Genomic DNA, 15792 nt, shown 5'->3' with positions numbered 1-15792 from the left:
TGACCTGAAGACGTTTACATGCCAATATCCAGTTATAATTATAGCGCCACCTGCTGGCAACAAGAGATGACAGGTTTTACACTGTAACAAACTCCTCCTAGAATTATTATCAGATTGAATCCAAGTTTAGTCAATATAATCTAAAGATCTTTGTGATGTGAAATTGTGACGATCTAGAGTTTTCATCAAAGGGCGTGTCTGTGACAAATTTCAATGTTTCGCCATGAAAGAGGAAATCCTTATAACTCAGCTAAACTCAGCTCATACTTATAACTCATCCAAACAATGTCTGATCTGTCTGACAATTCACAGGTTTGATGAGATTCCTCTGCTGCCAAAATTGAGTCACAGTAATAGCGCTTCCTGCTGACAGAAAAAGTCTGGCATAAACCAGTAATTTTCTCAGGTTTTTTTATGACCTGTTTCCACTGAGTGGTACGGCACGGTACGGTACCATACGCTTTCATGGCCGTTTCCACTGTCAAAATTAGATTGAAACTAGCATGTTTCCATTTGTGCCCATCCTAATGATCTGTTGTTTAAATGTGTTTCAACTATTTTTATCTCTATTACAAAATGTTGGTGTTTTAGTTTCATTTGTAAATATTCTTTTTTTATTAACATCTACAAAACCATTTCTATTTTAGTACTTTTTAACTATGTTTGATTGATTGTATAATTCTTGTTATTGGTTTTTTTTTTTTTTTTAGGTTGTTAGGGACAACAGATGAAAAATAGCCTTCTGGCTAATGCTGGTGCATTTGCAGAAATGCCAATTAATGTACACTGTCCCTGTCAAATAAACAAATAAAATAAATAAAATAAAATATTTTCCTGCAATAACTACTTTATTTAGGCGAGGCAGTGGCGCTGTAGGTAGTGCTGTCGCCTCAAAGCAAGAAGGTCGCTGGTTCGAACCTCGGCTCAGTTGGCGTTTCTGTGTGGAGTTTGCATGTTCTCCCTGCCTCCGCGTGGGTTTCCTGCGGGTGCTCTGGTTTCCCCCACAGTCCAAAGACAGGTAGGCTAAATTGTCCATAGTGTCTGAGTGTGTGTGTGAATGTGTGTGTGGATGTTTCCCAGAGATGGGTTGCAGCTGGAAGGGCACCCGCTGCGTCAAAACTTGCTGAATAAGCTGGTGGTTCATTCCGCTGTGGTGACCCCAGATTAATAAAGGGACTAAGCCGACAAGAAAATGAATGAATGAACTACTTTATTTTTTTTTTCTTGTCTATGGTGATTGGCTAATACAATAATCAGTCCTGCGATTCCTGTCCAATCAAATCACACAAAAAAATTGCATTATACAGAACAACCTCAAGACGTGGCTGCTTTATAAATGCAGCAAACATGCACAGTGTAGTAGCATAAAAAGTGTCCAAGACACAAAGTTATTACACGCAATGACCAAGAGACTGCTTGGAGTGCATGTGAATGATGAAAGGCTGAAGATGTCTGTACTGTATGATGACTGAAATCACAAATGGCCTAAAACAAAAACTAACACAATGTTACATTTTAACACACATGCACAAATAGCATGTAAATGCATCAACCTTTCACAGCGTCATACACACTACTACTTTTTACTCATACTTTGAATAATATTTACAACAGGTACTTTTACACTACCGTTTTTGGCAAGTAATGGTACATTTATTTAAGCATTTACTTCCAACAATGTTCTCTGTTCATTATTGGGTTTTTCCCTCACATGTGAACCCCCTTTTCCTTCCGCTGGTTGAATATGATCCGAGTATTAGATATATGCATATATGAGACGAGAGAAACGTGAAGAAGTCAGAAGGTCTACAGAAAGTCTCACTGATAAAGGTTTCTGATATCAGGAGAGCAGTAAAGGTGAAGGCGGCTGGAAACACAACTTCCTACTCAGGCCTGTCAATCAGCGCAAACACTCTTGACCCAAGAAGAGGAAGAGCTCGACAAACACGCCTGATGGGGGATTTCACACTATTGTTGAACTGGGAGGAAAGAGGCTGCCTGTAAGTAATACTAAAGACCAAAAGGCCTGAATCAAGCATAAAACCGTTGGTGGATGAATTAAAGTTGTCAATATACATCTGTGCCAAAGACTTTGAACAATTAAACAGATACAAATCTCTTAAATGAGCAATACCACACGAGTAGCTGTGCGATATGGCTGTATATCGGCACTGGTGGGAGGCGTGTCTTAGTGCCCCAACCAGTGCCGATATACAGCCATATCGCACTGCTACGAGTGTGATATTGCGTTTATACAACAGTTTGATGCCATTATTGTGTATATAAAAACAAAATCAAACATGGAAGGTCTCAAAAACCCTTTTGTATGAGGAACTACTTTCTTCAGCGTTGGATTCAAATCTTAAGCTGACAGTTAAACAGCACCTTTTAATCTCTTTAGATCTGTAGTGTCTGCTTTTTGCTGGCTGTGAGTGGGCGGAGTAACACACAAAGGGTAAAGAGGCTGTACGGGTGCTGATATTACTTAAATATATCACGGCTATCAGCCAATCAGATTCGAGAACCAGACAGAACTGTTGTATAAAAGTGAATATACAAACGGTATGCAAATATACAAGTGGTTTACATCTGTATAAGTGCCCATGTCAATTCCTCAAAGGTACATAGTAGCACCTAAGAAGTACAAAAGTGTTCCTTTTGAAAAGGTACAGTCTCAGTCCAGGATTAATACCTTTATTTCTGGGAGTGCAGTGAACAAATTAACAAATAATTAAGCAAAAATATATTTATTGATACAGTCTAAATAGGATTGTATTGGTGGCAGTAGGAGAGAGTGTGGACAGTTGCAACATGGGGTAGTTGCAACTAGACGTATTCCTTCATTCAGGAATGAGCTAGAGTGATTACATATTATCCTTCAATCTGAGAAAAATCTGCCATGTGTGGCTATTCCTTCAGTTTAAACATTTTTTTTTCAGAAAATGTCTCATACTGTCTAATCTGTTTCTGTGAAATAATTTTTATTTGTATAATTTAAATCACTGTTTTCTTAGTCTTAAATAGACAAAGCTATCAAGCATTAAAGCTACTGTATCTCCCTAGCATAGACAGTTTAATCAGCGTTGACAGAGTTGGGACGGTGGCAACATTCTGTTGCAACTGTCCGCCAATTACAAAAATCATTTAAAAGTGTGCCATATTAACATTGAACAATTTATTCATTTTAAAGTTCTAAGAAGTAGTTTAGTAAAGATTCAGTCTAGATTTTCAGAAAAAAATATATTTTTGTTCAGTTTTTTTTATGCCTGATGATTGGTTGTTGCTTATTGTTTTAATAGTCTGTATTTATATGGCCAATTTAACACATTTAACAATGTAACCAATTTATATTTAGTCTGGTAGAAAAAAAAAAAAAACTAATAAAATCCAACCTGATGTCTCAAAAAAAATAAATAATAAAAAGTAAATATATATATATATATATATATATATATATATATATATATATATATATATATATATATATATATATATATACACATATATATATATATATATATATATATATATATATATATATATATATATATATATATATATATACATATATATACATATATATACATATACATATATATACATATATATATACATATACATATATATATATATATATACATATATATATATATATATATATATACATATATATATATATATATATATATATATATATATATATATATATATATATATATACATATATATATATACATATATATATATATATACATATATATATATATATATATATATATATATATATATATATATATATATATATATATATATATATGTATATATATATGTATATATATATATATATGTATATATATATATGTATATATATATATATACACACACACACACATATAATATATATATACATATACATATATATATATACATATACATATATATATATACATATACATATATATATATACATATATATATATATATATATATATATATATATATATATATATATATATAAATATAAAATTACATTTTAATGAATGTTGCAACTGTCCCTGAGGGGTCCGTGGCAACACTTGACTTTGTTCAAGTTTAAATTCTGTATATATTATCATATGTTCAAATATTATAGCAATGTGGGTGGGTGTCTAATAGGTGTGTGTTTATTAAGTAACACTTTATTTTGATGGATATCTGTTGTTAATATCTGTCTGCTCCTTCAACAGGCATTTAATTGACTATAAGGGCATACTCACAACATGTACAGTTGCCTTGAACAGGGCCGAAGCATGCTTGTCCCACCTCCTGTCTCCCCCGACACCCGCACTCACTTTACTTTCGGGCCTGGGCACGCTTACATCATCGATGATGCGCTGTTTAGTTAGTGCTTTCACTCAGCACAGTGGAGATTTCTTTAGTTATATCGTTTTAGTAGTTTGGGATACAGTGATTTGTTTCACCGAACAGATCAGCCACTATTGACGCTCATAAACAACCTTAAAGTCCTCATGCTGCAGGAATTAGGAGGTTTGCTAAAGGTGCAGCTGTCGTGCAGTGATGGGTTTTGTGTTTTTAATAAACTACGACAGTTTGCGTTCATTGAACAGTAAGAATGATTAATAAACCCAAATGAAACAATCCCGTAAAAGTCACGTCTCGTTCTCAGTTTCAGACTCAGGCACGCTTGTGAACCGCCCAAGTGATCAGCGCTCTGGCACACCTCTTCCAACTGGGCCAGGGCCAGCCAACTGATCCGTGCCTGAGCCCGATTCAGAGCACTCACACTCCTCAAACGATCCAAGAAAAATGTAGATGCATTGTAACTTAAATTTAACAAACGGACCGTTAAAATAAAGTGTGACCGTTTATCATATAAAAATTGTGTTTCCACAAAAAAATGTCTCTGAGAAACTCAAGGAAATGCAAAAAATGTTGCAACTGCCCCCAGTATTCCCTAAATATGTGATAAAAGGTGTGTGACTGTATGTATTAACAGAACATTTCCATAGGCTGATATACAGGACTGTTGATTTTATTTTATTATGTTTTTTTTTATTCTGAATTGAACCTTAATATCGACTATGTCGACTTTGGTCTCCGTTTTTGAAATCAGTTAAAATGTCATTTCTAGTAAGCTCCAAAGACTAACCCTACAACTGTATACAAAAAAATACTCTAAATATGGTCATATACATGAGCAATCACATGCACAGGTAGGAATGTGATCTTGTGACAATGTTAATACAACTGTAAAACGGACAAACTGTACAGACAAACTAAAAAACTGCATTTTTTCTATAATTTGAATGATTTCATTCAGTGTCGGCTGATGCCTCTCAAAAAACATCATAAATTTCCATGTTTGCTCCCTTTCTAAATTAAACTCTTTCTTCTACAGATGTCACTATCTCAATATTTAACAAACAACAATATAAAAATGTAAAGCAAATCAGTCAAAAGATAAACGGCTGCATTTAAATATAGCATTTAATGTATATGACTTTATATGCTTCAGTCAAATCTATTTGCAACCACACTGCTGTTAGATATAACCAAAACGAGTTATATTTTACATAAACAAAACAATCCTAGAATGGGTCTATACAAAGGGTGCTCTTGTCAGGAAAAGAAGTCCTATTTCCAAAATCATGTCCCAACACAAATCGACTAAGCTAACTTGATCGTTTGTGGATTGAACATAAAACAATTGTCCCAAAAAAGCCTGAAGAATTGCATTGATTCAGCTCAATTTAAATAAGTTGTTTGAATTAATAACATTTTTGAGTGTATTTGAGATCTAAACAACAACAAAAAAAACTAGTGTTTCATTAGTGTTAACTATTCACACAATAAAAATTCACACAATAGCCACCTAGACTCTTGTTCACCCCACTTAAACATCAGTAACGCATATCTGGCGAATCCTATAGAGACTGTGTCTGTTCCTCGTATTATTAGATTAAGAAATAAACGTACTGTGTGCTCCAGGAAAAATCTAGTAAGAATCAAACCAGAAAAACCAGTAGAAAGTGAAAATACAAATTTCGTAAAACTTGGTCTCCTAAACATCAGGTCACTTGCACCTAAAGCACTTATCATTAATGAAATAATAACAGAAAACAATCTTAATGCACTCTGTCTCACTGAAACCTGGCTGAAACAAAATGACTATATTAGCTTAAATGAAGCAACTCCTCCAGGATTCTTATATAAACATGAGGCTCGTCAAACTGGTCGTGGTGGTGGAGTTGCATCAATCTTTAGTGATTTCCTTAATATTAAACAGAGAAACGGACTTATGTTTAGCTCCTTTGAAGTATTATCGCTTAATGTTCAGCTTCCAGATACTATACAAAAACCTATGTTATCTCTCGCTTTAATCACCATATATAGACCCCCAGGACCCTATGTCAAATTTCTAAAAGAATTTTCTGATTTTATTTCTGACTTACTAGTCAAAACTGATAAAATACTAATTGTAGGTGACTTTAACATCCACATAGATGACGCTAATGATACATTAGGGCTCGCGTTTATGGATTTAATACACTCACTTGGGATAAAGCAAAACGTTGTGGGTCCAACCCATCGCTTAAAGCATACATTAGATCTAATTCTGTCTTATGGAATCGAGGTTATTGACGTAGACATTATACCACAAAGTGATGATATTACAGATCACTACCTCTTACTATATAAGCTATGTTTACCTGAAATCAGCAAACCCGCTCCAATACTCCGCCCTAGTAGAACTATTGTTCCGTCAACTAAAGATGAATTTATAAATAACTTACCTGATCTCTCTCTATTTCGTAATGCACCCGCAAACTCAAATGATCTTGATGTAGTAACCAGCAGTATGGATGCCATCTTTACTAGCACACTAAATACTGTGGCACCCATCAAATTAAAAAAGGCTAGAGAGATTAAAACTATACCATGGTATAATAGTCATACTCGTGCGCTCAAAACAGCAACCCGCGCCCTGGAACGTAAATGGAAAAAAACTAATTTAGAGGTCTTTAGAATTGCGTACAAAGACAGTATGTCCAGCTATAGGAGGGCTCTAAAATCTGCCAGGACCGAGCACCTGCGCAAACTGATAGAAAATAATCATAACAATCCTAGATTTTTATTTAACACCATCTCTAAATTAGCAAATAATCGGTCATCCTTGGAACAAACTACTCCACCGCAAATTAGTAGTGATGACTTCATGAATTTTTTCAGTAATAAAATAGAAGGCTTTAGACAGAAAATAGGAGATGCCAAACTTTCTGCACCGGCTTATACTCCAAATCCTGTAAATATTTCATTAAATCATAATAATAACCTACACTGCTTCAAAATCATAGAACATGAAGAGTTAGTGAAAATTATAAATAGCTCTAAACCAGCTACGTGTATGCTGGACTCAATTCCAACAAAATTACTGAAAGAGCTGCTACCTGCTATAGGAGAACCTCTTCTTAACATTATCAACTCTTCTTTATCTATAGGCCATGTTCCAAACTCTTACAAGCTAGCTGTTATTAAGCCTATTATTAAGAAACCGCAACTAGACACCAACAACTTAGCTAACTATAGGCCTATTTCAAATCTTCCATTTATGTCTAAAATACTAGAAAAAGTTGTTTCCACTCAATTATGCTCTTTTCTGCAGACGAACAATATTTTTGAAGTGTTTCAGTCAGGTTTCAGGGCTCACCACAGTACAGAAACCGCCTTAGTGAAAATAACCAACGATTTACTCTTAGCTGCTGACCGAGGGTGCGTCTCGCTATTAGTTTTACTCGATCTTAGTGCGGCATTTGATACCATTGACCACAATATCCTCATAAATCGCTTAAAGTCTACAGGTGTCCAGGGACAGGCTCTACAATGGTTTAAGTCATACTTAACTGACCGCTACCAGTTTGTAAATCTTAATGGACAGCCTTCACAAATCTGCCCAGTAAAGTATGGGGTGCCTCAAGGATCAGTTTTAGGCCCTTTACTGTTTACAATTTACATGCTACCTATGGGAGACATTATTAGAAGACATGGGATCAGCTTTCACTGCTATGCAGATGATACTCAATTATATATTTCCACTAAACCTGACGAGACGTCTGAACTTTCTAAACTAACTGAGTGTATCAAAGACATCAAAGACTGGATGACCAACAATTTTCTTCTCTTAAACTCAGACAAAACAGAATTATTACTTATTGGGCCTAAATCTTGCACACAGCAGATCTCGCAACTCAATTTACAATTAGAGGGATACAAAGTTAGCTTTAGCTCTACTATAAAAGATCTGGGTGTCATATTAGACAGCAATCTAACTTTTAAAAACCATATATCCCATGTCACAAAAACTGCCTTCTTTCATCTGAGAAATATCGCTAAATTACGAAATATGCTATCCATTTCAGATGCAGAAAAGCTAGTCCATGCTTTTATGACTTCGAGACTGGATTACTGTAATGCTCTATTTGCTGGCTGCCCAGCATCCTCTATTAACAAACTTCAATTAGTGCAAAATGCAGCAGCCAGAGTTCTGACCAGGTCTAGAAAATATGATCATATAACCCCAATTTTATCCTCCTTACACTGGCTGCCTGTTAAATTTCGTATTGAATTTAAAATATTACTTCTCACCTATAAAGCTCTAAATAATCTAGCTCCTGTTTATCTAACCAACCTTCTGTCTCGCTACGAACCAACTCGCTCCTTAAGATCTCAAAATTCAGGGCTTCTGGTAGTACCTAGAATAGCAAAATCAAGTAAAGGAGGTCGAGCCTTCTCTTTCATGGCTCCTACACTCTGGAATAGCCTTCCTGGTAATGTCCGAGGCTCAGACACACTCTCCCAGTTCAAAACTAGATTAAAGACCTATCTGTTTAGTAAAGCATACACTCAGTGCATCACCTAGCAGGTTCCACACTGGCTTCTACATCTTGCTTATATACACTATGAACAGCAGCTACGCTAATTATTCTCTTTATTCTCTATTTTCACCTGGGGATACTCATCCCGAGGTCCTCAGATTAGGCGGAGTCACTGATTGGATCCAAGACCAGCGACGTGATGATCCCAAGGATTCCATATCCGGGACCAGGCCATATCCTGAGCTGCTGCTGCGCTGATGGTCGTGGGGAGTGGAGAACATGAGTCTGATTCCAGCGACGCTCCAGGGACAGACGAGTCTTCATTGAGGCCATCTTCCAGCATAAACCACGGCGAATGAAGTTCTGCACAAGACTTTTGGCCAGCGGAGAAATTAAAATGGTCGTGCCCAACTGAGTCTGGTTCTCTCAAGGTTTTTTTTCTTCACTCCCATCAGGTGAAGTTTTTTTTCCCTCTCCGCTGTCGCCACTGCCTCGCATGGTTCAGGATTGGTAGAGCTACGCATCGTTGAATTTGCTCTTCAGTGTTTGAACTCTCTGTAATGATTAAATCACACTGAACAGAGCTAAACTGAACTGAACTGAACTTAAACACTAAAACCTGAACCACACTGTTCCAGTTACTATGACCATTTATGTGAAGCTGCTTTGACACAATCTACATTGTAAAAGCGCTATACAAATAAAGCTGAATTGAATTGAATTGAATTAACTTAACAAAATGACAAGTGTTGTTAAAACAATAAAAAATAAGCTGACAACACAATTCCCAAATGTTTTAGGTTCAAACCACATACATTTATAAAAACTAATAAGTAAACTTAATTCCTTCATGTTGTCCCAACACAAACAGATTGGGGGGAACCCAACATTTTTTTAACAGTGTAGCAGTGTTATCACTACAATACAGGGCTGGAGGGGGACTCCTTTTCAGCCCTGGAGTTTCAAGCATTAGACCGGCCCACCTCAGTTCACGACTGACTATATTAAAATAAGGTCATTTCCAATTCAGTTTCTAATTACACTATCACGTCTTTTTCAAGAAAACAGCTGCTTTAGAACTTCAAATGTTCAACAACCTTACAGTTTTATATGTCTTAACAATAATATAAAAAAAATAAAAAAAATCCTCAGGTGAGGGTCAAACGGACCAACGACGTCGTAACACTACATGCTCACCACTGGACCACATGGCGCTGTTACGCTTGAGTGGCCGGAATGATAGTTGCATCATCATTACCCTGCAGGCTGCATTTTGCTCATGGGGCTGCGAGACAATAAATAAGAAGAGCGGAGCTGCGGCAAAATAATGAATAAAAAGAGTGAGGCTATGGTTAAATAAATAAATAAATGAGAAAAAAAGTGCGACTGCTGAGAGTGCAAGCTGCTAGAAACACCGGCCCTCGCGACCAAAAAACGGACCGGCCCACCGGAAACTCTCTCGTTCCTCCCGATTGGCTAATCCAGGCCTGCTACAATATCACACACCTACCTGGTGTGTGTATATACTACGTATAAAAAAGATCAGCCTGAACTTTCTGTTAAACAAATAAAACATGTATTTCAAAATGAGAGTTTTAGGGATAACTATAGCCTTTAACTGAATTTAATATCTATATTAGCACTCTAAGTGAAAAGTCTGTCCTCAAATTTGTGCCAATGCTGTTCGAGAGCAAAACACCTGGACGGCTGTGAAAATATTTGGCCTGTAAAGGGGGTTTAGTGCTGCAGGGCCCCGTCTCAATAGCATCCTTCACTCTCATAATCAGTCTAAAGGCATTATCCACTTACTGGAGATGAGCTGAGGGCCTGCAGGGGAAACATAGCCCGGGTAACACAGTTAGTCTAATGGCCCAAACAGGGAGCAAGATGACTTTGGGAAGGATTGGAGGGCAAGGGGGGAATCTGGGGAAACGGGGGATCCCGGTGGGTCTGCTAATCCAATGCTCGCGTTGAGGTTTTGATATCACGCTCATTTAGGGACAACGGCATTTATAAGCTCTGTTGACAAGGTGCAGGCTAATGCAAACAGCCATTCACCTGGCCTGAGGCATTCAGAGAGGAACAGGAGGAGTCTGAGAGAATGAAGCCATTTCTGTTCACGCAACCAAAGCAAAGGAAGCTTTTTGTAGTATTTTGTGGTAAAGCAGAGAAAAATAATCTTAAATGCACACTGTAAAAACAACCATAAATAAGCAGTTTCTATATTTTTTTTATTTTTTTATTTGTTTATTTATTTATTTATTTATTTATTTATGTTTTGGAAACGCAATATGGGACTTTGAGCTTTCTTCCAACAACTTTTAACCTTGAAAAGTTAAAGAAAATGACTCTTATTGACATTTTTAATCATTTAAGGTGATATATTGTCTGGGTTGGTGTTGTATATTATGCTACAAAAACCTTGCAATAAACTGCCAGTATATTTTCTGCTATTTTTCTTTTTCTGCTTAGACTTATACTTATTTCTCTGTACATTATTTCTTACATTCTTTTATTTCACACTACTAAAATGAAAATGAAGTCACTTTGCTAAACTTTAAAGATGAATTTTTAACATCAACAGTCAACAGAGCAGAGATTCAAGGTCCCACAAAGCAATTCACAACTGTAAATAAACTGAAAACTCTTGTGAAGCACAAAATACAGAAATGTTAATTAATAATTTTTTTACAGTGCATATAATTAAATAATAATGCAATTTGGCTACACAAATGGCTACATGAATTAAGAAACTTTAATAAGAAATTAAGAGTCTTCTAGGGTGTATTACTTTTCAAAACCAAAATCAAAGACAAGGCATTACCGTTCTTTTAAATGTTCTATTCTGTTCTTTTATATCCTGAAAAAAATATATCAGTTTCCCCAAAAATACAACTGTATAAATATTAATAATATAGGTACAGAAGAAAAAATAACTCTTTCTCCATTACACTGTAAAATACAGGGCTCCACACAATTTATTTATGTTGTCCAAATACAAATTAAGTTAACTTAAAACTTTTAAAGAATTTATGAGGATTGAACAACACAATCTCACAGCAATTCGTAACTTTTTGATTTAGTGGCTAATTTGAATGAATTCGTTCAATCTAATTTGTACAATTTAGCACGATTTGCTCATCACCCAATGACGGTTGGGGTTAGGGGTGGGGTTGGGTGGCATGCCTCCTTTTATAAATCGTACGAACTCGTACAAAATTAGCCACTAAACAGACAAAATGTAAAATACTTACGTTTCCTCGTGAGATCAGGCTGGATTGAACATAAAAAGTAGTCCCAATGAAATCTCAAGAATTGTGTTGTTTCACCTCAATTTTAAATGAGTAGTTTGAACAAGCAAAACAAATATTTTTTGAGTGTACAACATTGAAGAAGGTTTTTAGCTGTAACTGTGATGATTCATAATCTGCCAATGAATGTTCAAAAACAAATAAAACAAACAAAATTAAGTTCTGTGACTTTTAATTAAGAAATCTGAAGCTAAAAAAAATTCTGAACTGAACATTATTTACAACATTATAATTCACACCTTATCATGAGTGTGTGCACGATAGTCAGCAATGCAAAGGTGATGTGACCAGTTATGTTTTGGTGCATAAAAAAAAAAAAAATAGGCCTACATAAATGTTCTGCTCTAATTTTAAATAAAGTGCACTTACTATCAAAACTAATTAATATTAATCTGTAATAATAGAATCAAAACATCAACTGAAATGCTTTCCTTTGAACATACGTTATACAATATAAACAACTTTTTCATGTAACCTTAATAATTAAAGCCCTTATTTATAATGAGCAATATTGTACTTCTTTAATTTAGCAAGAATTTAACTTTTATAGTTTTGTGATGTATATCTGATCAAAAGCAAAATTAAATTTGGAGCATTTTTTGAATCATCTGAAGTTCCATCTATTTCATCAACACTTACCCCTCCAATAATAGCACTTCATATTTATTCTTTATTTATCTGTTTGTTTTTCAGCTGTCCTGTTTGTGCACAATGCTAAACCAACTGAGACTTGTTTCTGGTGCTTGTGGTATCCACATTATTAGGTACACCTGTCTAACTGCTCGTTAACTCTAATTTCTAATCAGCCAATCACATGGCGGCAGCTCAATGCATTTCGGCATTTAGCCATGGTCAAGACGATCTACTGCAGTTTAAACTGAGCATCAGAATGAGGAAGAAAGATGATTTAAGTGACTTTGAACGCGGCATGGTTGTTGGTGTCAGACAGGCTGGTCTGAGTATTTCAGAAACTCCTGATCTACAGGGATTTTCTCGCACAACCATCTCTAGGGTTTACAGAGAATTATACGAAAAAAAAGAAAATATCCAGTAAGCGGCAGTTCTGTAAATGCAAATGCCTTGTTGATGCCAGAGGTCTGAGAAGAATGGCCAGACTGGTTCCAGCTGATAGAAAGACAGCAGTAGCTTAAGTAACCATTCGTTACAACCGAGGTATGCAGAAGAGCATCTCTGAACACACAACACGTCCAACCTTGAGCCAGATGAGATACAGCAGCAGAAGATCACACCGGGTGCCACTCCTGTCAGCTAGAAACTGAGGCTACAATTCACACAGGCTCACCAAAATCAAAATTGGACAATAGAAGATTGTTCTGAAGGCAGAAGGGGGTCCAACTCGGTACTAGTAAGATTGTCACACAGAGGCGTTTTTAGGGTGTGCGTGAAACAAGAAAAAATAAATGATGGCTCAGCCGACGTAGCACTATGGTGCAAGGTGCCTTTATTTACAGTGCAAAAGTGTCCAATCCAAAAAATCCCAAAAATAAAGTAGACAAATATATATATACAATATATATATATATATATATATATATATATATATATATATATATATATATATATATATATATATATATATATATATATATATATAAATAAACAAACAACAAAACAAACAAAGACAATAAAGTAACAAAATAATTATATACAAAATATTTGCTATCCAGAATTTTCAAACCAACCATTCGCCACTACTCACACCTTCTATCTCCTACGACTCCCACACTGAACTGAGCACAAGTCACTCTATTTATAGTGAGTGACTCTGCCCAGTTTGGATTAAACTATATTGAAGGTAAGTATAAGGTAAGTACCTAATAAAGTGGACGGTGAGTGTATGTAAAAGAACAAGTATGTGTAACGTAGGCCAGCTAGCGTGTGCTGTGCAGATAAACCTCACTCCTCTGACCTCTAGAGGTGCTCTAGCGACAGACGTTAGAGGCCATGGTCTTTAGCCTCCTTGAAGCACCCGACTCCCATGTGGAAGGTTGCCGGTTCTATACCAGCTTGGAGCGGGTTGGGTGGTTTTAGGACCGGCGGGGTTACACACGCAAGGACAAATTAAAAAAAATAAAATTGTCCATGGTTTGCTGTTGGTGGATTAGTAGGAGAATATCATGAATAACAATAATAAAAACTAATTTGACTTTAAATCCAGTTCCTTTGCTGACTCATCATTCACTCTAGACCAGTGGTCAACCAAACTTATTCCTGGATGTCCGATGTCCAGCAGATTTAGCTTCAACCCTAATCAAACACACCTGAACAAGCTAATCATTGTCTTAAGCTGTGGTCACACTAGAGTTTGATAATGCGAAATTCTGTCGTGTGGCGCTGTGAAAAGGGGTGGGAATAAACAAGATGATTTAAGCATTAAAAAAGCGAGCGATTGCTCCATGTTTTACATTTCTGCCCAGAGAGGTCATGTTTTGATCCTCGGTTGGTCTCACGCAGTCAAGTGATGCGATTTCGTAGGTCAGAGTTCACCAAGCTTGAACTTTGCACCGCAGCAATCTGGAAACTTAACGCATGATACTGTGTTTCCGGTCTAACGCATTCGTGTGCGTATGAATGGAAGTCTATGGGAGGAAAAGCCAGTGTGACCACAGCTTACCAGGTATATTTGAAACACCCAGGCAGGTGTGTTAAGGCAAGTTGGAGCTAAACCCCGCAGGGCACCGGATCTCCAGGATTGAGATTGGTGACCCCTGCTCTACGTTTTCAACTCACTGTACCACATCTCCAAGATTATAGCCATCCAATTGTACTTCCACAACCAGACAAGTACAAACCACCTTTTTTTTCTGATGGAGTTATTCAAACACATGCAAAAATGAGCAATGGGAACAAAGCAAACTCTTTAAAAGAACATATAAACTCACTCCTTATGGGCAACAAAGTACTTTTGCAGTAAAACTCCAGTCCCACTCTTGGTGTTTTTCTTCTGTAGGTTGGGCAGGCTAATTAGATTTTACTGCAACCATACCGCAATGTTGGAAATCCAAACAACTACTATGAAGCTTTTACAAGTGCACAGATCAGGCTTTCAATGATTCAGTCATTAAGTTAGTTCTGTGTTCAGGCATATTAGTGATGCGGTCATTTGCTTGTGTATGATGACGGCAGCAGTGGGTGCAGTCTGGATGCTCTACAAGTATGGAAGTTGTTTGTGGTCGTAGACTGTAAAATACTGAAGCAGTGACATCTATCATATCCACATTTAGGATGTTTATTCTTTAGTCTGGCCTTTGCTAAAATTGAACATGAAAATGCTTAAACTGTTGGCATTTGTGTTACTGATTTACATCAGGGAGATGCTAAGTTTGTTATTGTTTTTAGGACTGTATGCAGGGCCGGAGTGGGACTTTTCAGCCCTGGAGTTTCAAGCCAGACCGGCCCACCTCAGTTCACGACTGACTATATTAAAATAAGGTCATTTCCATTTCTGTTTCTTATGACACTACCACATCTTTTTTCAAGAAAACAGCTGCTTTAGAACTTTAAATGTTCAACAGCCCTCACAGTTTTATATGTCTTAACAATAAAAATGAAAAAAAAAATAAAATAAATAATAATAATTTAAAGGG

Source organism: Danio rerio, chromosome 13 (genome assembly GCF_049306965.1).
Source record: "Danio rerio strain Tuebingen ecotype United States chromosome 13, GRCz12tu, whole genome shotgun sequence".
Lineage (NCBI taxonomy): Eukaryota > Metazoa > Chordata > Actinopteri > Cypriniformes > Danionidae > Danio > Danio rerio.
The sequence above is the reverse complement of the archived record's forward strand: the minus strand, read 5'-3'. Positions refer to the sequence as shown.